Here is a 22,975-nt window from a genome sequence, read left to right as displayed (position 1 = left end):
CCGACCCCCGATAAGAAGTATCTACCTAGGCCTCAAAACAATCAATGAATTCACCTCCATTGTCTTCTGACACAGAGAATTCCAATGTCACACAATTCTCTCAGACAAAATAATCTTCTCATCGGTGCCCTGAAGCAGCAACTCTGAATTTTAAACTAGTGTCCCCTCATTCTGAACTGACCCACAATGGGAAATATGCTTTCCACATTTGCTTTGTAAAGATAATTCAGGATCTTATACATTTCAATCAAATCACTTCTAACTTTTCTAAACTCCAATGGTAAACAAATCCAGTCTGTCCAACCTTTCCTCCTAGACAAGCCTCCCATTGCCCAGTATCAATCTCCTCTGAGCCACCCCAATTTCATTTACACCTTTCCTTCAATAAGGAGACCCAAACTGCACACAATATCTGAGATGCAATCTCACCAGTGTCTTGTACAACTGACCCGTATACTCAGTTCCTCTCGGAATACAATATGGCATTCACTTAGCCATCGTAATCACTTGCAGGCTAACACTTTGAGGCTCATGTACTTGCTCCCCTGCATCATGTCTCCCCACCACTCCTCTCCCCCCACCCCACTCCAAGTCCTGTAAACGTATTTCCAAATCTCTCCACAGCTCCATCTATCTCTTAATCTCCATGCAACCTCCAGAGACCTCCACACTGTTTTGATTTGGACCTCCTGCATATTCTCAATTTTCATTTCTCTACCTCTGTCAGCCTTTTGTTCATTTGCCAGAACTTTACTGTCTTGAAAGTAACTCTTGACACCTCCCTGCCTTTCAACCATTCTTTCTTTCTTTAAGACACTCCCTAAAACCAGGAGCTGACCATAAGAACATAAGCCTGATAGATGGAGGGAATGCTGGATGAGTAAAGAAATTGAGGGCTTGGTTAAGAAAAAGAAGGAAGCATATGTCAGATATAGACAGGGTAGGTCGAGTGAATCCTTAGATGAGTATAAAGGAAGTAGGAGTATACTTAAGAGGGAAATCAGGAGGGAAAAAAGGCGCATGAGGTAGCTTTAGCAAACAGAATTAAGGAGAATCCAAAGGGTTTTTACAAATACATTAAGGGCAAAAAGGTAACTAGGGAGAGAATAGGGCCCCTCAAAGATCAACAAGGTGGCCTTTGTGTGGAACCGCAGGAGATAGGGAAGATACTAAACAAGTACTTTGCATCAGTATTTACTGTGGAAAAGGACATGAAAGATATAGAATGTAGGGACATAGATGGTGACACCTTGAAAAATGTCCATATGACAGAGGAGGAAGCGTTAGATGTCTTGAAACACATAAAAGTGGATAAATCCCCAGGACCTGATCAGGTGTACGCTAGAACTCTGTGGGAAGCTAGAGAAGTGATTGCTGGGCCACTTGCTGAGATATTTGTATCATCAATAGTCACAGGTGAGGTGCTGGAAGACTGGAGGTTGGCAAACGTGGTGCCACTGTTTAAGAAGGGCGGTAAGGACTAGCCAGGGAACTATAGACCAGTGAGCCTGACATCGGTGGTGGGCAAGTTGTTGGAGGGAATCCTGAGGGATAGGATGTATATGTATTGGAAAGGCAAGGACTGATTGGGGATAGTCAACATGGCTTTGTGCATGGGAAATTATGTCTCACAAACTTGATTGAGTTTTTCAAACAAGTAACAAAGAGGATTGATGAGGACAGAGCAGTAGATGTGATCTATATGGACTTCAATAAGGCATTCGACAAGGTTCCCCATGGGAGACTAATTAGCAAGGTTAGATCTCATGGAATACAGGGAGAACTAGCCATTTGGATACAGAACTGGTTCAAAGGTAGAAGACAGAAGGTGGTGGTGGAGGGTTGTTTTTTAGACTGGAGGCCTGTGACCAGTGGAGTGCCACAAGGATCGGTGCTGGGTTCACTACCTTTCGTCATTTATATAAATGATTTGGATGTGAGCATAACAGATACAGTTAATAAGTTTGCAGATGACACCAAAATTGGGGGTGTAGTGGACAGCGAAGAAAGTTGTCTCAGATTACAATAAGATCTTGATCAGATGGGCTACTGGGCTGAGAAGTGGCAGATGGAGTTTAATTTAGATAAATGTGAGGTGCTGCATTTTGAGAAAGCAAATCTTAGCAGGACTTATACACTTAATGGTAACGTCCTAGGGAGTGTTGCTGAATAAAGAGACCTTGGAATATAGGTTCATAGCTCCTTGAAAGTGGAGTCGTAGGATAGGATAGTGAAGAAGGTGTTTGGTATGCTTTCTTTTATTGGTCAGAGTATTGAGTACAGGAGTTGGGAGGTCCTGCTGCGGCTGTACAGGACATTGGTTAGGCCACTGTTGGAATATTGCGTGCAATTCTGGTCTCCTTCCTAACGGAAAGATGTTGTGAAACTTGAAAGGGTTCAGAAAAGATTTACAAGGATGTTACCAGGGTTGGAGAATTTGAGCTATAGGGAGAGGGTGAACAGGCTGGGGCTGTTTTCCCTGGAGCGTCGGAGGCTGAGGGGTGACCTTGTTGAGGTTTACAAAATTATGAGGGGCATGGATAGGGTAAATCGGCAAAGTCTTTTCCTTGGGATGGGGGAATCCAGAACTAGAGGGCATAGGTTTAGTTTGAAAGGGGAAAGATATAAAAGACACCTAAGGGGCAAAGTTTTCATGCAGAGGGTGGTATGTGTATGGAATGAGCTGTCAGAGGAAGTGGTGGAGGCTGGTACAATTGCAATATTTAAAAGGCATCTGGATGGGTATATGAATAGGAAGGGTTTGGAGGGATATGGGCTGGGTGCTGGCAGGTGGGACTAGGTTGGGTTGGGATATCTGGTTGGCATGGACGAGATGGACCGAAGAGTCTGTTTCCGTGCTGTACATCTCTATGACTCTAGGAATAGGAACAGGAGTAGGCCATCCGGCCCATCGAGCCTACTCCACCATTCAATAAGATCATGGCCGATCTTTTCATGGACTCAGCTCCATTTACCCGCTCACTCACCATAACACTTAATTCCTTTACTGTTCAAAAATCTATCTAACCTTGCCTTAAAAATATTCAATGAGGTAGCCTCAACTGCTTCACTGGGCAGGGAATTCCACAGATTCACAGCCCTCATGGTGAAGAAGTTCTTCCTCAACTTAGTCCGAAATCTGTTCTCTCTTAGTTTGAGGCTATGCACTAATATCATTTAAATCAAGGAACATTATGCAATCAAGGAATAAATAAACATTATTTAAACCAAGGGAGAATGTAGAAAGACCAGAGGAATTTGAAGTCCTTGTCGATGAGTCAGAATAAATTCGAATCCAAGCTCAGCGGCTCATCGGGAAGACAAATGTTAGCGGAAGGTAGGACAGTTTGTTTCACCTTATGCTATCTAGGCCCAGACAGCATAATCTCAGAATAAGAGGTCACACATTGAAGATAGAGATAAGGAGGAATTTCTTCTCTCAGTGGGGATTGAATCTGTGAATTTCTTTACCATAGAGGGCTAGTGAGATTGGGTCATTTGGTATGTTCAAGGCTGAGGCAGACTGATTTTTAATCATCAACGGAATCAAAGATTATGGGATAAGGTAGGAAAGTGGAGTGGAGGATTATCAGATCAGCCATGACTTCATTGATCAGTGGAGCCGACCCCAATGGGCCAAATGGCCTCCTTCTGTTCCTATGTACTTAAGATCTTATGGATGTACAAAAGGACATTGCATGTCCCAGGCAAACCATCAGCACTGTACCCCCTCCACCAGCCCACACCCCAAACAATTAACTGTGGAAAATAAATTTTGTGTATGAATAAAAATTCTGCATTTGTATTTACAGAGTTGTCTTTTGTGTAAAAGGAAAATATTGTGAAACTGATTGCAAATTCTCATTCTGCACTTTTCACAAGATATACATCAGGAGAAAAATACATTATCATGGTGACACCATGTCATATCGTGTATTGCTGCGTATTGGAAGACGATCTTTTCACACAATGTACACAATCAGAAATCATTATGATAGCGTGGGTTTGAACAAATTATGTTCTTTCGTATTATTTACTGGTTCAAAGTTTTGGAGTCATTCTGCAAGATGTACAAATGTGTCAAACTGTTGCATAAACAGAATAAGGAATATAGAGCAGGGGGTAAGGACGGTGCGCAGAAGGGTCTAGAAATGAGAAGTAGTCAGAGGCCATTCAGCCTCTCAAGCCTGCTGTGCTATTTATACAATTGTGCCTCCTCAGATAATAACCTACACATTCTCACCTACCCCATTTGCTTCCGATCTATCTCTGGTAGAAACAAAAGTCTTCAATATTTTTAGGACAAAGTTTCATAAAATCTGCACAGTGTGGAAATAGGCAATTCATACCCTTGAGTCCGCACCATTTGTCTGAAGACTCACCCAACCAGACTCACCCTGTATTTACTCAGTTAGTCCAACTAGTCTTCATATACCTGACCTCTGTGGACAATTCAGCACGGCCAAGCTACCTAACCTGCACATCTGTGGATGGAAACTCATACAGCTACAGGGAGAATATACAAACTCCACACAGACAGTAGCCCAAGGGTGGGATCAAACCCAGGTCCATGGCACTATGAGGCAGCACTGCTAACCACTGAGCCACTGTGCTGTCCAAGGAAGTTTACGGAAGAGCGGTCCAAAGCCTCAAGACCCTCTGTGAGAAAAGGTTTCTCCTCTTCTCTCCATTAAATGGGTGAACCCTGGTTTTTAAACTGTGAGACCTCTCAAGCAGCATATGTCCGTAAGAGGAAGCATCCTCTCCAGGTCCACCCTGCCAACTTTCAATCAAGGTTCCTCTTCACTCCAGCCCAGCCTGTCCACACCTCCCTCAGAAGATAACCCAGTCATTCTAGTCAATCAGTGGATACCTTCTGTCCATCAGTAGCAGGACATCCCACCTTCTGGAGCTCCAGAAGGCCCAGTAGCCGATGGCCTTCATTGGTTGTGAAGGATTTTAGAAGAGGTGCTACAGAAATGCCTTTTATTTTCTTTTTTATTATTTTGGCAGAGCAAGACCCCACAAACAGAATGTGAGAAGGAGCAGGTAAACTATTTTCTTTCCTGAAAGCGGTTGAGGGGTGGAGACCAACCTCCCTTGCCTTGACTGAGGGAACCGTGGAGCTGGACATCAATTCACCAACTTCCAAATTATTTGCTCTCAGACACAATCTTTGAACCTTAACGTAGGCACAGAATCCTTAAACAGAGATTGATATTCGATTCGATTTGATTTATTGTCTTGTGTACCGAAGTACAGAGAAAAGCTTTGTTTACAAGAAGTACAGGAAAATCATAATAAGCAAGGATGTACAGATCAGAACAACCTAGCCAGGGGGATATAGGTTACATTGCACACGGCATGCGCTAGGCCAAATCAACATAGCAAGATCAGTATTATCTGGTGCTAGAGAGCCCATTCATCAGTTTAATAACAGCTGGGAAGCAACTGTCGGTGGGTGTGTTCAGGCTTCTGCATCTTCTGCCTGATGGAAAAGGTTATAGGCGATTATTACCGGGGTGGGAGGGGTCTTTGATGATGTTGACAGCCTTTCCGTGGCAATACGATGTGTAAATGGAGTTCATGGATGGGAGGCTGGCTCCTGTGATGGTCCAGGAGAAAGTGAGGACTGCAGATGCTGGAGATCAAAGTCGAAATGCGAGGCTGTGGGTTGTGCGTACCACCTTCTGTAGTTTCCTATGGTCCTGGGCAGAGCAGCTGCTGTCCCTGGCTGTTATGTACCCTGGCAGGATGCTCTCGATGCTGCATCTGTGGAAGTTGGTGCGGGTCCTTATGGACTTGCTGAATTTCCTTAGCCTCCTGAGGACATTGAGGCGTTGTTGTGCCTTCTTGTGGTGTCAACAGGGCAACTGCATCAAAGATTCCAGGCAGCATAAGGCAAGTTACTGAGAATGTAGAGTCAAAGGGCTATCTTGAGAAGCGTTAAATGAAAATTCTAATTTCTGGCCGGATATTGGCTGATTACCTGTTTTGTGTTGTGCGCTATTAATAATGCATTATAATAGATTACAGCTCCGAGTTTGGATGGTATTGATTACTATGACAGCCATGAATATTATAATAACTATGAATCATCAAGACTCGAGACACTTGGCTTCTAACACTTTCTGAAGGGCAGACCAAGTGAACACATTTCCAAACTAATTACATTCTGTAGTGCTACAACCCGACTGGTGTAACGAGAGAGAGAGAAAGAGTCTCGCCATTGCAGAGTGCCACCAGGGAAGGGTTGTGATTGTTCTGCACAATTGAGGCACAATTGCCAACAGTGGCCCAAAACGCTTCATAGCATTTTTAAGCACAGTTCATACTCAGCTCAAATCGAGGGCTGGGTTTTCAAAGCAGAGTCGAAAATACAGCTCCCCATCTCCCCAAGGTGAACGTGTATCACAGTGGTAATGTCACTGGGCTCATCATGACCTTAAGATGCAGATTCAAATCCCACTATAACACATAGGAGCAGATGTAGACCATTCAGCCCATCAAATCCGCTCTGCTATTCAGTTGCTGATGTGATAGCAGCTGGTGAGATTTAAATCCAATTTATTTAAAAAAAGCTCTGGAATAAAAAGCCAGCTTAGCGGTGTGTATGGAACCATCATTGTAAAGGCTGCACTGATTTCTAATGTACTTGAGGGAAGGAAATCTGCCATTCATAAGTGGTTGGACCTGCATCTGATTCCAGACCCACAGCAACCTGACTGGTAATAAACTCTCCTCTGGGCATTTAGGGATGGGCAATAAGTACCAGATTCTGGATTAGTGGTGCTGGAAGAGCACAGCAGTTCAGGCAGCATTCAAGGAGCAGCAAAATCGACATTTCAGGCAAAAACCCTTCATCAGGAATACAAGCAGAGAGCCTGAAGGGTGGAGAGATAAGCTAGAGGAGGGTGGGGGTGGGGAGAAAGTAGCATAGAGTACAATAGGTGAGTGGGGGAGGGGTTGAAGGTGATAGGTCAGGGAGGAGAGGGTGGAGTGGATAGGTGGAAAACGAGATAGGCAGGTAGGACAAGTCCGGACAAGTCATGGGGACAGTGCTGAGCGGGAACTAGGGTGAGGTGGGGGAAGGGGAAATGAGGAAGCTGTTGAAGTCTACATTGATGCCCTGGGGTTGAAGTGTTCCGAGGCGGAAGATGAGGCATTCTTCCTCCAGGCGTCTGGTGGTGAGGGAGCGGCGGTGAAGGAGGCCCAGGACCTCCATGTCCTTGGCAGAGTGGGAGGGGGAGTTGAAACGTTGGGCCACGGGCGGTGTGGTTGATTGGTGCGGGTGTCCCAGAGATGTTCCCTAAAGCGCTCTGCTAGGAGGCGCCCTGTCTCTCCAATGTAGAGGAGACCGCATTGGGAGCAACGGATACAATAAATGATATTAGTGGATGTGCAGATAAAACTTTGATGGATGTGGAAGGCTCCTTTAGGATCTTGGATAGAGGTGAGGGAGGAGGTGTGGGCGCAGGTTTTACAGTTCCTGCGGTGGCACGGGAAGGTGCCAGGGTGGGAGGGTGGGTTGTATGGGGGCGTGGACCTGACCAGGTAGTCACGGAGGGAACGGTCTTTGCGGAAGACGGAAAGGGGTGGGGAGGGAAATATATTCCTGGTGGTGGGGTCTATTTGGAGGTGGTGGAAATGTTGGCGGATGATTTGGTTTATGTGAAGGTTTGTAGGTGGAAGGTGAGCACTAGGGGCGTTCTGTCCTTGTTATGGTTGGAGGGTTGGGGTCTGAGGGTGGAAGTGCGGGATGTGGACAAGATGCATTGGAGGGCATCTTTAACCACGTGGGAAGGGAAATTGCAGTCTCTAAAGAAAGAGGCCATCTGGTGTGTTCTGTGGTAGAACTGGTCCTCCTGGGAGCAGATAAAGCGGAGGCGGAGGAATTGGGAATATGGGATGGCATTTTTGCAGGAGGTAGGGTGAGAAGAGGTGTAATCCAAGTAGCTGTGGGAGTCGGTGGGTTTGTAAAAAATGTCAGTGTCAAGTCGGTCGTCATTAATGGAGATGGAGAGGTCCAGGAAAGGGAGGGAGGTGTCAGAGATGGTCCAGGTAAATTTAAGGTCAGGGTGGAATGTGTTGGTGAAGTTGATGAATTGCTCAACCTCCTCGTGGGATCACGAGGTGGCACCAATGCATTCATCAATGTAGCGTAGGAAGAGTTGGGGAGTGGTGCCGCTGTAATTACAGAAGATCAACTGTTCTACGTGGCCGACAAAGAGACAGGCATAGCTGGGGCCAATACGTGTGCCCATGGCTACCCCTTTGGTCTGGAGGACGTGGGAGGATTCGAAGGAGAAATTGTTAAGGGTGAGAACCAGTTCGGCCAAACGAATGAGAGTGTCGGTGGAAGGGTACTGTTGGGGATGTCGGGAGAGGAAAAAAACGGAGGGCTCGGAGGCCCTGATCATGGTGGATGGAGGTGTAGAGGGATTGGATATCCATGGTGAAGATGAGGCATTGGGGGCCATGGAAATGGAAGTCTTGGAGGAGGTGGAGGGCGTGGGTAGTGTCTCGAATGTATGTGGGGAGTTCCTGGACTAGGGGGGATAGGACAGTGTCGAGGTAGGTAGAAATGAGTTCAGTGGGGCAGGAGCATGCTGAGACAATGGGTCGGCCAGGGTGGTCAGGCTTGTGGATCTTGGGAACGAGGTAGAACCGGGCAGTGTGGGGTTCGCGGATTATGAGGTTGGAAGCTGTGGGTGGGAGATCTCCTGAGGTGATGAGGTTCTGTATGGTCTGGGAGATTATGGTTTGGTGATGGGGGGTGGGGTCATGGTCGAGGCGGCAGTAGGAAGAGGTGTCCTCGAGTTGGCGTTTGGCTTCAGCGGTGTAGAGGTCAGTGCGCCAGACTACCACTGAGCCCCCTTTATCTACTGGCTTAATGGTGAGGTTGGGATTGGAGCAGAGGGATTGCAGGGCTGCGCGTTGTGAGGGTGAGAGGTTGGAGTGGGGGTGGAGGGTAGATAGGTTGAGGCGGTTAATGTCCCGGCGGCAATTGGAAATGAAGAGGTTGAGGGCGGGTAATAGGCCAGCGCGGGGTGTCCAGATGGATGCAGTGTGTTGGAGGTGGGCGAAGGGGTCCTCGGAAGGTGGGCAGGAATCCTGATTGTGAAAGTAAGCTCGGAGGCGGAGGCAATGGAAGAATTGTTCGACGTCACGACGTGTATTAAATTCATTGATGCGTGGATGGAGGGGGATGAAGGTGAGTCCTTTGCTGAGGACTGATCATTTGTCCTCAGTGAGGGGGAGGTCTGGGGGGGGATGGTGAAAATTCAGCAGGGCTGGGAGATGGGATCTGGTGTGGGTATGGAGCTGGGATTGAGGGTGGAGTCAGTAACTGGAGTGGGTGTGATGGTGGGGGGAATGAGGGTGGAGTCATGACCAGGGGTAGTGTTCCCCTCAGGGTTCTGGGGGGTGGGGATAGTGACAGTGGAGTCTGTGGGGGGCGTGTCAGCAGAATGCAGGTGAGTGGCGCTGGTGGGGGCGGAAGTGGTGGTGACCACAGCAGTAGGGGTGGCAGAAGTCACTGAGCATGTGGCATCAGCGATGATGTGAGGGGTGGAAGTGATGCATGAGGAATTGTGAGGGGCGGAAGTGGTTGTGGGAGTGACCATGATTGGGGGCGGAAGTGACATCATCAATCAGCGTGGGGGTGGCAGCTGCATCAGCCGCATGGCTAACAGCGTCTGAGTGGTTTCCGAGGCCAGGGGGATCTTCCGGAATGTTTGAGGAGCGCTGGTTATGGAGGTGGGTAGGTAAAAGTTTGTTGTACTTACAGTTTTGGATGTTTGAGATGGAATTGAAATACTGTTTGTTGAGAGTATGAATTCTCCTGAGGATGTAGTACAGAGTGGGTCCTTTGCAATTCTGAAAGAGTGTGGCCCTCAGCTGAGGCACGGCTGACTGTAGAGAGGTTAGGTGCCGGCGCATTGCTGCGAGCGTGGAGCGGAGGATCTTGAAGAACCATTGCTGGTGGTACCGAGTTTGTTTCACGACATGGTTGAAGAGCTTCAGGGCAGAGGAAATGACCTGGGAGTTGCAGTGGGAGAGGGACTCCCATAGATTCTTGTAGAGAGAGGAGGGAAACTTCTTCAAGGCAGGCATCCTTGCAAGAGGATTCGCAGTAGGGTTAAAATCGACGAGTTAAAACAATGACTGCAGATGCTGGAAACCAGATTCTGGATTAGTGGTGCTAGAAGAGCACAGCAGTTCAGACAGCATCCAAGGAGCAGCCCATTCTGTAATGCCCACCTCCTGTGCCTCAGCTACGTTGTTATCATGATGTGACCTCTCATCAACATTAATGGCTTAAGTGGAGGCACTGGGTGCTTGCTATGAGATAGGAGCTATATAACTGGAAAAGGGGGAGCTGGTTGGCAGTAGTAATATTGCTGGACTAGCAATCCAGAGGCTCAGGCTAGTACCCTAGACACATGGCCTACATTCTCCCACAACAGCTGCTGGAATGTAAATGCGTGTAATAAATCTGAAATATATTGCAATGTACTATAATGGTGATTAGGATTGTTATAAACACCCACCTGGTTCGCTAATGTCCTTTAGGGAAAGAAAACCATAGCTAGATGTGCCTCAAATGTTAAAATCATGCATTTTCAAACTTACTGAAAGCTGATTTTTTTAAACAAACAGTAACATTTACTTCTTTTATTGGGGTACAGTATGGCTTCTTAGCAAAAGTTTTGGAAATGGGTCAAATATGAAAAGACATTGAGAGGGTAGATAGGAAGAAATCTTCCCCCATAGTAAAAGGACTAAAAACTGAGGGGTCCGGATTTAAGGTGGAAACAGAGTCATTGGGGACATTTAAGCGACATGCACATGGACAGCCGTGAGTTGAGGGGTGCATAGGTTAGGTTATTTTATTTTGGATTAGGAATAAATCTCGGCACAGCATCGTGGGCTGAAGGGCCTGTTCTGTGCTGTAATTTTCTATGGTCTATGTTCTATGCAGGAGGGGATTGACTGGAATTCACCGTTGGAAAGGCTGGTAGAGGCAGGACCCGGCATAATGCTTCACAAGTGTTCTAATGATCACTTTAAATGCCAAAGCATACAAGGCTACAGGCTAAGTGCTGGAAAGTGGGGCCAGAGTGGATAATGTGCTTGGTCTCTGTCCAGTTCTGGTCCCCTGCAAGAGGATGGATATTACTGAGCTGGAGAGGGTTTAGAAAAGATTTACCAGGATGTTGCCAGGAATGGAGGGTTTGAAACTTAAGGAGAGGCTGGATAAGCAGGTGCTTGTTTTCCCTGGAGTGTAAACAGTTAAGGGGTAATGTTATGGAGGTTTATAAAATCATTAGGGGATTAGGGTCCTTTTTCTTAGGTTGGGGGGCTTCGACAAGATTTTTAAGGTGAGAGGAGAAAGATTTAAAAAGGACATGAGGAACACATTTCTAACACAAAGGGTGGTTCACATGTTACTGGGAGAGGCTGAACAGGCTGGGGCTGTTTTCCCTGGAGTGTCGGAGGCTGAGGGGTGACCTTATAGAGGTTTATAAAATCAGGAGGGGCGTGGATAGAACAAATAGACAAGGTCTTTTCCCTGGGGTAAAGGCGTCCAAAACTCAGGGACATAGGTTTAGAGTGAGAGGGGGAAGATTTAAAAGGGATCCAAGGGGCAACCTTTTCACGCAGAGGGTGGTGCGTGTATGGAATGAGCTGCCAGAGGAAGTGGTGGAGGCTGGTACAATTGCAACATTTAAGAGGCATTTGGATGGGTATATGAATAGGGAGGGTTTGGAGGGATATGGGCCAGGTGCTGGCAGGTGGGACTAGATTGGATTGGGATATCTGGTCGGCATGGACGGGTTGGACCGAAGGATCCGTTTCCATGCTGTACATCTCTATGATTCTATATAGTCACAGTGTCATAGAAATGTACAGCACGGAAACAGACCCGTCGGTCTAATCTGTCCATGCTGACCAGGTATCCCAAACCAATCCAGTCTCACCTGCCAGCACCCGGCGCATATCCCTCCAAACCCTTCCTATTCATATACCCATCCAAACGCCTCTTAAATGTTGCAATTGTACCAGCCTCCACCACTTCCTCTGGCAGCTCATTCCATACACGTACTACCCTCTGCATGAAAAAGTTGCCCCTGAAGTCTGTTTTATATCTTTCCCCTCTCACCTTCATAATTTTGTAAACCTCTATAAGGTCACCCAACAGCCTCTGACGCACAATGAACTTCCACAGGAGGTGGTGGGGTGCTGGTACAGTTACAATATTTAAAGGACACTTGGATAAATTCATGAAGAGGAAAGGTTTGAACGGGTATGGGTGGGCAGGTGGGGCTAGCTTAGTTTGGGAACATGGTCGATGTGGACTGGATGGATTGAAGGGTCTGTTTCTGTGCTGTATGACTCTATGACTCTATTAGCCTATGGTCAGCAAGGACACGATGGGCTAAAAGGCCTCTCTCCTTGGCGTAAAATTCTATAAAAGTAAAATGCCATTTCTGGCCAACACGGCTGGACCGATCTCAATGAGGATAAACAGCATTTAGTTTGCATTTGTTGGGATGGTTATTTCAGGCCTGAATATTAACTGTGCTCAGGGAGAGGACAGGAGAGTATGGGTGGCACGATGACTCAGTAGCTAGCATTGCTGCCTCACAGCACCAGCGACCCGGGTTCGATTCCAGCCTCGGGCCTCTGTCTGTGAGGAGTTTGCATATTCTCGCCGTGTCTGCGTGGGTATCCTCCCACAGTCCAAAGATGTTGCAGGTCAGGGTGATTCGGCCATGGGAAATTCTACCATGGTATTCACGGATGTGCAAATTAGATGCATCAGGCCGGGCTAAATATAGCGTAACAAGGTAGGGGAAATGTCTGGGGGGTTACTCTTCAGAGAGTCGGCGTGGACTTATTGGGCCAAAGGGCCTGTTTCCACACTGTAGGGATTCGATAGGTCTGACTTGACATGTAAATGGGCCATGAATTGCAGTATGTTATATTTCAAACATGAGGTGTTGGGAGGAATAGAAATACAGAAAATATTTCAGTCCTATATGGTCTACCCTGGGTTTTTAGACTGTGATTCCTTGTTCTATATTTCCAACCATTAGGAACAGCCTTCCTGAATCAAGCCTGTGCAGTCCCATTAGAATTTTGCAGATTTCTCTGAGACATTCTTCTGAACTCCAGTGAATATAATCCAAACTGATCCAATCTCTCCTCGCATGTCAGTCCCACCATCCCAGGAATCACTCTGAAAAACCTTCCCTTTATAGTGAGAACATCTTTCCTTAAATATGGTGAGCAAAATTGCATACTATTTACCTCCTTCACTGCCTGCAGCAGCTGCATGCTCACCTTCAGGTATGTGAGGATACCCAGATCTCACTGTGCATTCCCTTCTCTCAGTTTATAGCACTTCAGATAATAACCTGCCTTCCTGTTTTTGCTACCAAAGTGGATAACCTCGCATTTATTCACACCACACTGCACCGGCCATGCATTCATGCACTCACTCAGATTTTCCAGACCCACATCTCTGTTTCATCCTCACAGCTCCCCTCCTGCCCATCTTTGTGTCTTCTGCGAATGTGAAGTTATTGCATTTCGTTTCTCATCTAAATCGTTAATAAATACTGTGAATTGTTGGTGTCCTAGCAACTGATCGCTGTGCTATCTCACTCGTCACTGCCATTCAGAAAAAGACCCCTTTATTCCAACTCTTTGTTTCCTGTCTGTCCATTAGTTTAATCCATCTCAACAACACTATCCCCAAACACGTGTTTTAATTTCACATACTCTTGTTGAAAGCCCATTGAAAGGGCAAGTAAACCACATCCATTGGCTCCCCTTCATCAACTCTACTAGTTACATCTTTGAAGAATGACAGTAGGTTGACCAAGCATGGTTTCCCTTTCGTACATTCTTGCTGACTCCGTCCAATCCTGTCTCTGTTTTTCAAACACTCTGATATTAAATAGGGATTACCTATTCCTCAGAAACTCTGAGTCTCTATGGGACTGGACTCAGGGGTGTAGACACACAGTTCCAGACCTCCTGATATCTGGATAGTCCAAAGTGGGCTTATGGCCAGGGATCCAATTCAAGACCATTCAAACATGTCAGTGCACAACTCTTGAGTAAGGGGTTTCATGGAACCAGTCAGCCATGGAACGGATGATGCAAGTCTGACCAATGTTAGTAAATCATGGAATAAAATCCCTACAGTGTGAAAGCAGCCCTTTGAGTCCAAACCGACCTTCTGAAGATCATCCCACCCAAAACCTACTCTCGTAACCCTGCATTTCCCATTGGTAATCCACCTAGCCTGTACATCCCCAGACACTATGGGCAATTTAGCACGGCCACTCCACCTAACCTGCACATCTTTGAACTGTGGGAGGAAACTGGAGCACCCAGAGGAAACTCACACAGGGATCAGATGCACAGTTTAGAGATTCATTTCACCAAGAAATCTAGGCATCAATCTATTTGCTGACACAAATGATCTGACTATTATATCCAAAAATATTAACTTGGCTTTTAAAAATTAAAATAAAAACCCTACTTTGTAAAACAATACTTTTTGCTTAAGCTCTGTACTCTTCCATCAATATTTTTTCAAGCCAAAGTATTTCTCTGTTTAAAGATATTGATGTGAGATATTGCTGCTGATGTGCATGCACCCAGAGGTCAACAAGTACAGCTACTGATGATAGCCTGGGAGTGTGAATTTGAGGTAGATGATCCGTCACGGTCTAGAATGAACAAGGGGCTGAATGGCCTATTCCTGCTTCTGTGTTCCTACAGTTGGCACCAGCTGGGGACAGAGAGAGAAGCAGCATTCTGTCCCTATGAAGAGATGTGTTCTAACCAAGACAGTAGTAATGTGTACAGTGTGAATAAAGAGTTGGAATTACTTTGTCAGGCCTAGGTACAAATTACAGGTAGAATGGAGCTAACAAAGTTGACTAACAGAATTGGGACTAAGGGAACTTGAACAGACAAACTTGGAGAATGTGAGGACTGCAGATGCTAGAGAGTCAGAATTAAAAAGGGTGGTGCTGGAAAAGCACAGCGGGTCAGGCAGTGTCTGAGAAGCAGGAGAGTCGATGTTTCAGACATAAGCCCCCTAGAGGACAGGTGGGACTCTGGCAGTAGAAGCCCCCTCTATTGTCACCTTAATCCAAATCAAAAAGATGATTCACGAGGATGATACCAGACTGGAGAGTGTACAAGTACAGTCAGTTCTGCGATAATGCATGTTTCTTCAACGTGAATTGGCCTTAATGCAATTGGAGAGTTTAGACCATTCTGTGTAGAACATGAACTTTCCTTACCTGTTCTTGGCTATACGGCAATTCCAGCCCCATTGGTTTAAATGGTGCTGCTATTGCACGATTTGTTTATAACATGAGATCACAGAAAATGCAACTATCACATTATATCATAACTGAATGCATCAGGAAGGATAGATATGGATTTTAGAGCCATAAGTACTTAGAGCATGGAAAGAGGCACTTCGGCCCATCATGTCCTGATCAGTCATCAAGCATCTCTCTATTCTAACCCCATTTGCCAGCACTTAGATCATAGCCTTGCATACTATGGTGTTTCAGTTGTTCATCTAAATAGTTCTTAAATATCTTCAGGGTTCCTACCTCTACCACTTTTTTACGCAGTGAGTGCCCACCACCCTCTCGGTGGGAAAATAAAATCATCAAATTGCCTGTAAGGCACTTGCTTCTTACCTTAAAACGGTGCCCCACGGTGATTAACTAAGGGGAAATGTTTCTCCCTATGTAGCTGTGAACTTTGTACACTGCAATCAGATGCAGCCTCCCCCAGCCTTACCTGCTCTGAGGAAAACAGCCTCAAACCTTTCGAGCTGACTCAGTCCAACCCAGGCAACGTGCCAGTGAATCGCCTCTGCAACCTCTGCAGTACAATACCCTTCCTATAGAGATGTGACCAGAACTGCACACAGTACAGTGCACACATATTTGGCTCCATCAGAACCTCCCCATTCTTGTACTTAATGCCCCAACTAAGAAAGGCAATTGCTGCCTTAACCACTTTATCAAGCTGTCCAACTAAGGCTCTTGAAAGAAGAGTAATGATGGACCTGACAGAGGTCCTGAAAATTACGACATGGTTAGACATCCAGTGGATGTAGCCACTACCTGAGCTGTTTAAAATTGGAATCCCTGAATGTAAGGCAATGACTATTGAATCCTACAGAGAGAAACTTCGTAACCCCAAGAGCAGTGAAAGCATGGATCTCACGACCATGAAGGGTGGTTAAAGCAAATGACATTGCCATGGTTAAGGGGAAGCTGGACAGCAGTAGAAGGTGATTGGTACCAGGAGAGATTAAATAACATGGGAGGAGTCTTGATTATCACTGGCAAGTCTTCAAAAGTTGATTGCAGTAATGCTCGCCCTGTCACACTGCTGTCAGACAGCAGCAGATCCTCCAAATCATCAACAATGTCACGGGGGCTGGGGTATCCAGATCAGAGCAAATTGACAGCTGCTCCTGCCATCCCTCAGAGAAATGTGACTGAGATCATCGCTGTCACAAACAGAATGTGACCCTTACAATTTCGACAGCCATTGTGGACATTGCGGGGGTCAAAGGCAATATAGGAGCATCAAACAGCAGCATGACAACACATCACGGACCATTCAAATTCACCCCGAGTGTAAGCATCCTCTGTGGGTGCCTGCATTGGATTCACACATTCCTGTATTTCCTACAGGCAAAGGGATGGCAAGTGTCATCTCTCTCAAGGGTGTGCAGTGATCTCAGTGCAAGCTCAATTTCCCATCATCCACTCGGAGGAGCTGAACAGGCGAGATGCTCAACCCATGACAAAGACTGACCCATCTTTTCAAAATCAGCGATCAGAGTTATTCCTGAACTCACATCCCTACAGCTGACTCACTCCAACGGTTGACGGTGGGATCTTGCTGGGTGAAAATCGGCTGCTACGTTGCTCAGAAAGAGAGAATAAACGTATCGAACATAGAACATTACAGCGCAGTAAAATGGCGATGACACAAAAGTGATTTGTGTATGTGAGGCACTTTGGGTCGCAACAGAAATTAGGTCCTTGCCTGCCTTTCCATGAACCGGTTCCAACCTGCTCAATAAAATGAGCCAGGTATCTGAGCTGCAAAACACTGTGGTTACTCCAGTGGTTTAATGAAGAAATGACCAACCTACAGTGAGATTGTAGGTCACATTGTGGGATTGATAGCTCCTACCTGCAAAAAGCAGGTCGACAATGCTCCTGGACACTGCTGGTCATCAACCAGCCATCTTGACTCTTCACTGAGTCTGGAAAGAAGCAGATTTATTACTGGGGCCTATAATGGTTCCCATTCAAAGCCTGACCATTCCTCAACCTTAAGATGACAGGCTTGACAATATTCAGAGCCAGGGAGTGGGATTACTCCAGGGGACCCAGGTGATCACATGCAGCGGAGTGGACAGTGTATTCCACATTACAACCGTGACTACACCACAACATCCTCCATTGTCTGGAAAGCACATTTAAACTTCTATAAAGAGCAGGAAACACTTTGAAATAGAGAACAACAAACTAAGCTACAGCGCACACTCTCAACATGCTCACATTCCCTATACTACAGTGCAAACTGAACTATAACTCGCTATCTCAACATTAGTCATGATTTGGAGATGCTGGTGTTGGACTGGATTTTACAAAATTAAAAATTTCACAACACCAGGTTATAGTCCAACAGGTTTATTTGGAAGCACTAGCTTTTGGAGTGCTGTTCCTTCATCTGATGGTTGTGTCTCCTGATGTTGAACTATAACCCGATGTTGTGTGATTTTTAACTCTGTCTCAACATTAGCAGACTTGTGACTCTTGACTGCATGTACTATACCAGAGTGCACACTCGCAACACTGTCCCACACATGCTATAAGACCACAAGATTTCAGATGTGTTCATAGCTGCCATTTGTTACCCATCCTTACTTACCAATGAAATTGATTGGTTCTCAAGAAGTGCTTAAGAGTCACCCACATTGCTGTGGGTCTGGAGTCACATGTAGGCCAGACCAGGTAAGAATGGCAGCTTCCTTCCCTAAAGGACATTAGTGAACCAGACAGGTTTTTTTCAAAACTCTGGATCCGTTTTCTGAGCCTCGATCAATAAAACATGTCAAACACTTTGTTTATATTAACATAAAGACAGTTTGGCACTCCATTAGCCTCAGATTCTGTGTCAGCTGTCTGATCTAATATATTTAATTTTGGATCAGCTTTCTGAGCTTGCATTACTAAGACACTACATTACTAATCACTTCTTTCGCCTTCCCCTCACTCTTATAGAGCATTTCAACCATCCTAACATCTGCTTGCAATAATGACTACGGCTTCTGGTGATGAATTTCATTGAGCAATTGCTCAGATCACTACATATGACAGAAAAATAACCACAACCTGCTCTTGGAGCTATTCCATCTCTTCAGGCTCACTCAGACTTTCCGTGATTATACAAGAATCTATCTCTTTTACTCATAGAATCAGCATCTCACGCAGACCCAACTTTCTAAGCCTACCCCTGTAACCCTACATTTCCCATGGCTAATCCATCTACACTGCACATTTTCAGACTGTGGGAGGAAACCAGAGCACCCGGAGGAAACCAGAGCACCCGGAGGAAACCCACACAGACACGGGGAGAATGTCCAAATACCACACAGATAGTCACTCGAGGGTGGAATCAAACCTGGGTCCCTGGCGCTGTGAGGTAGCAGTGCCAATCACTGTGCCACACCTGCCAAGGCAGTCCACAGGAGTAAATCCATTCCATCTAAAAGTAATTTCTTAACAACCCCAACTACCAATTGGACGTTGTACAATGGAACTGGGATTTAGTCTCCACTTATTCCATTCCATTCCATTTACTAACTTAGGGGTGAGGGGTGTGTGGAATCATGCCAGGCATTAGGGGATGTGAGCTATGGTGAGATGAGTTGGAGAAGTGCGTGAGATATTCAGGAAAGCCCATCTTAACACTGAGAACATTTGACTGCATCCTGTGTACTTTTCTCAAGTGATATGGCAAGTTCCCAACTGACGTGCATTATTGCCTTTAAAACACCTTGTTAACAGATTGCCACAGATTGCAATCTTTCCAAATGTGCCACACAAACTAATGTACATGTAAACATTGTGAGGCACAGAGCAACTGATTCACATTTATAAAGATCTCTGGCTTCTTTATTAAAACTCACAGCTTGTAGCAACTGCTGAAAGAAAGTTAAACTCATTTCCTGCTGGTTTCAAATTGCTTTCCTGAAGAGAACAGTGATGTTCTCTGAGTTTGCAGAGACCTGATGGATTCTCATTATCCTACACACAGCTTTTCAGACAACTGAGAACCAATCATATCAGTGTTGGCAAGCAGAGGGCCGTTGTCATTGATAACTGGTCACTGGTCTACAGACCAATCAGCTACTAGTTTCCAGCTAAAAATTCCTTTGTGCACATCCTTAGCTGCAGTTTGACTGCACTGTCTCCTGCTCCTGCTTGCGGCAGCAGCTGTGTAAACAATACCTATAAAGAGCATCAGGTAACCTGCTCTCAAAACCTGCAATAATCCTTTAGCAATCTTTGACTTTTAAAACTGCTCTTTTCTCATTTCAGTCTGCAATCAAAAATACAGAAAAACAAAAAGATGGAGTTTTCACAATGTGGAGTGTCCAGTCTTCTTCTGCCCAATTCATTTCTCTCGTTATTTTCTCAAATGACATGAAGAATACCTCCAACTCTTTTTCTTCAAATTTTCGTACCCTGCGCCAAAATATTTTTTTTTTAACTGGGCTTCAATTTGTGATTCAGATTTCTCCTCCTCAGTGATTGCATCAATATTTGATATTTCCTGTTTCAACTGTGCCATTTTAAACCTTGATTCATGTTCCCTTTCTTTCTCTATCTCTTGTCTCCATTCTCTTTGCAGTTCTGATTCCTGACTTCTCACTTCTTTGTTTTTCATTTATATTGCCATTTCCTTTTCTTCATCTTTCTCTGCTATCTTTACCTTTTTCATTTTCTCCTCAAGCTCAAGCTGCGTCCACTGTAACTGAATATTCCCTTTTACCAATGTATCAGTCCTTAATCTTTGTGTTTGGCTACTCAACCCAAGTCCTGTGCTCATACCTTAATTAGTTTATGGCTTGATAATTCTGTCAGGAAATGCTGCCTCCAGTTTTCCTGCCAATTCAATCAAGTTGGGATTTGAAAGATCACCTTAGACCATCAGGGACAATTCTACCACCTGCAGGAAATCCTTTGCAACTTCCAGTATCATTTCTTATATGCAATTCAGAATTTTATGTTACTTCACCATTATTATGGACTAAGGCCGCACTTTAATCTTTGTCTCTCTTTCAAAGTCAACACTAAACTTTCTAATGCGTCACTGAGATCGTACATGGGAAATCAATCTCTATTATTCCCAGAGTCATCATAAAAGTTAAAAATGTTATCAAAGTATGTTAAGTCCCTAATTTACTTGTCTGATAGACTTAGGTGAGCAAGGTTTCTCTACTTAACAAGAACTGTTATTAATTACAGATAAATAGATTCTAACCACAAGTAAACAACTTCAAATTGTCAACTTGTTAGTTCTGTGTTAAAACTCTAACCCATATCTAAACCCCACCATACACATACAAACAAAAAAATGGTGTCATGGTTAGAGGGAAAGAAGTACTGGTGAAACATTTAAATAGCACCAGTCCTCAGAATTCCAGAAAGTGTTCCTTTTCTTCCCAAGTCCTTCAGTGCTCTCACTTCCCCCACAGAAGCCACAAGGTGACTGGTTCATAAGTTATGAAGTTGCTGACTTATTGATAGAAAGTAACAGCTTGAGGCAACTGGTGAAGGAAATCTCCAGCTTCAGGCATTTTCACTGAAGAACACCACTTGGCCCACCCTTCCACAGGCCCTCAGGTTGGCTACTGTTCAGCTACCAGGAACCAATCAGACAGATGTCACCAGTTGATGACTTTTGGCATCCATAACTGGCCAAATTGTCTCAACCCAATCAGCTACCTGCTACCTGCCGAACTTCACTTTATATACATACCCTAGCGCTGTACCATCTATTTATACTCTGCCCCCACTGCTTGTAAAGCAACAGTCAAGCACGACTTCCAATGAGATTCAGCAACTTGCTTTTTAAAAGTACAGCAATTCCTTCTCCAGTCCTGTGTAGTAAACCTCAGCCTATAATCAAATTAAAACACAATAAAGTGTGGTCTTTACTGCATTCACTGAAATGGAGAGCATGCCCTGAAATAGATCAAACACTAAATTAAGAGTGCACACTCTGAAATAAATTGCTCGGACTAAAATTTAGCGCACACCTGACCTTTAGCATGCACATTAAAACAGGCTGCCCACTCAGAAATAATATGTGCATTGTGAAATAAAGCACACACACTGAACTGGAGTGCACACCCTCAAATAGAGAGCAGATTTCAAAATAGAATACATACAATGAAATAAGTCAGACACAATGAACTTGAGCATGCACACTAAATTACAGACCACACACTGAACTCGAACAGGCACAATGAACAAGAATGAATGCATTATACTAAAGCACACTCACTGAAATTGTCAGCACACACTGACATAGACAGCACACACTGACATTGGTAATATATATGCTGTAGCACATTGTAATCACAATGTTACCTTTTTTACACACCTGTAAGAGTTTCTACAGTCCATTTTTAATGTATTTTTTGCTACATTCATACTCTATTCTTCCTTTTCATATCTATTCTGTTTCTTGATCCTTTTTTACTGCATTTTAAAAGCTTCCTAATCTTCAGGCTTACTTCTGGCAAGTTAATAAGACTTTTCTTTATATCTTGTACAATCCTTGACTTCCTTTTGAGTCATGGTTGACTAACCTTTTAGAGTTTTTGCAGCAATGTATATTGCTGTAAGCCCTATAACAGTCCTTTAAAAACTATCCATTACATTAAAGGGTCATGGTATTTTTCCCAATCTATCCTCAGAAATTTGCCCCTCATGCCTTCAAAATTTTAATTATTCAAATTTGGCATTCTCACTTCCTCAATTTCAAACATAATGTAAAATTTTTTCATATTGTTAATCGGATGCTTTCTCTCCACAGGTGCTGCCTGACCTGTTGAGTTTCTCCAGCCGTTTCTATTGTTGTTTCAGATTTTCAGCGTCTTCGTTTTATGTAAGATTGTTGATTAGGCCTTTTTTAATTATGTAACACTAGATCTAAAATAATTGCCTTATAGGTGACTCCTTACCTTTCTGTCCAAGAGAACAAGTCCTAACACATTCCAAAAACTTGTCCTCCACAGATTTAGTGTTCAATTGCTTTACACAATCTTTATGCAGACTGAAGTCACTCACGATAACTGTGTTGCCCATACTACATGCATCTCTTGATTAATAGCATGCACTACACTAGTATTGCTTCTGATAAATAACTCCAATACAATGTCTGCTGCCCTTTGTTCCAGCCAAAAAGATTACACAAATTAATTTTCTGATCTAAAATGCTCCTTTACTAATGTACTGAACCCACCTTGTATTATCAGCTCCACCTCGTTTTCTTCCTTATCTGTCCTTCCTAAATGCCGAATATCCTTGAATATTCAGTTCCCAGTCCTGGTCACCATGCAGTCATGTTCCTGTAATGGCAATTATATTGTAACCATTTAACTCAATATATGCCTCTAGATCATCTATCTTGCTGCAAATGCCTTGCGCATTCAATAAGAGCACTCTTAACTTTGACGTTTTGCCATTATTCCACATTTGATTTGGAGACGCCAGTGTTGGACTGGGGTGTACAAAGTTAAAAATCACACAACACCAGGTTATAGTCCAACAGGTTTAATTGGAAGCACTAGCTTTTGGAGCGCTGCTCCTTTATCAGGTAGTTG

At 44.6% G+C, this 22,975-nt stretch overlaps 1 protein-coding gene across 1 annotated transcript in view; it reads right to left on the bottom strand.

The window, feature by feature from the left end:
* The window catches only part of scn5lab (sodium channel, voltage gated, type V-like, alpha b), a 367,399-nt gene extending 344,733 nt beyond the window's left edge, over nt 1–22,666 (bottom strand). Inside the window, exon 1 of the mRNA XM_060825166.1 lies at nt 22,615–22,666. The gene's annotated coding sequence lies outside the window, so the exon portion shown is untranslated. The remainder of the gene's footprint in view (nt 1–22,614) is intronic.
* Between the last annotated feature and the right edge of the window lie 309 nt (nt 22,667–22,975).

Source organism: Hemiscyllium ocellatum, chromosome 5 (genome assembly GCF_020745735.1).
Source record: "Hemiscyllium ocellatum isolate sHemOce1 chromosome 5, sHemOce1.pat.X.cur, whole genome shotgun sequence".
In the NCBI taxonomy this organism is placed as follows: domain Eukaryota; kingdom Metazoa; phylum Chordata; class Chondrichthyes; order Orectolobiformes; family Hemiscylliidae; genus Hemiscyllium; species Hemiscyllium ocellatum.
The sequence above is the reverse complement of the archived record's forward strand: the minus strand, read 5'-3'. Positions and strand labels throughout refer to the sequence as shown.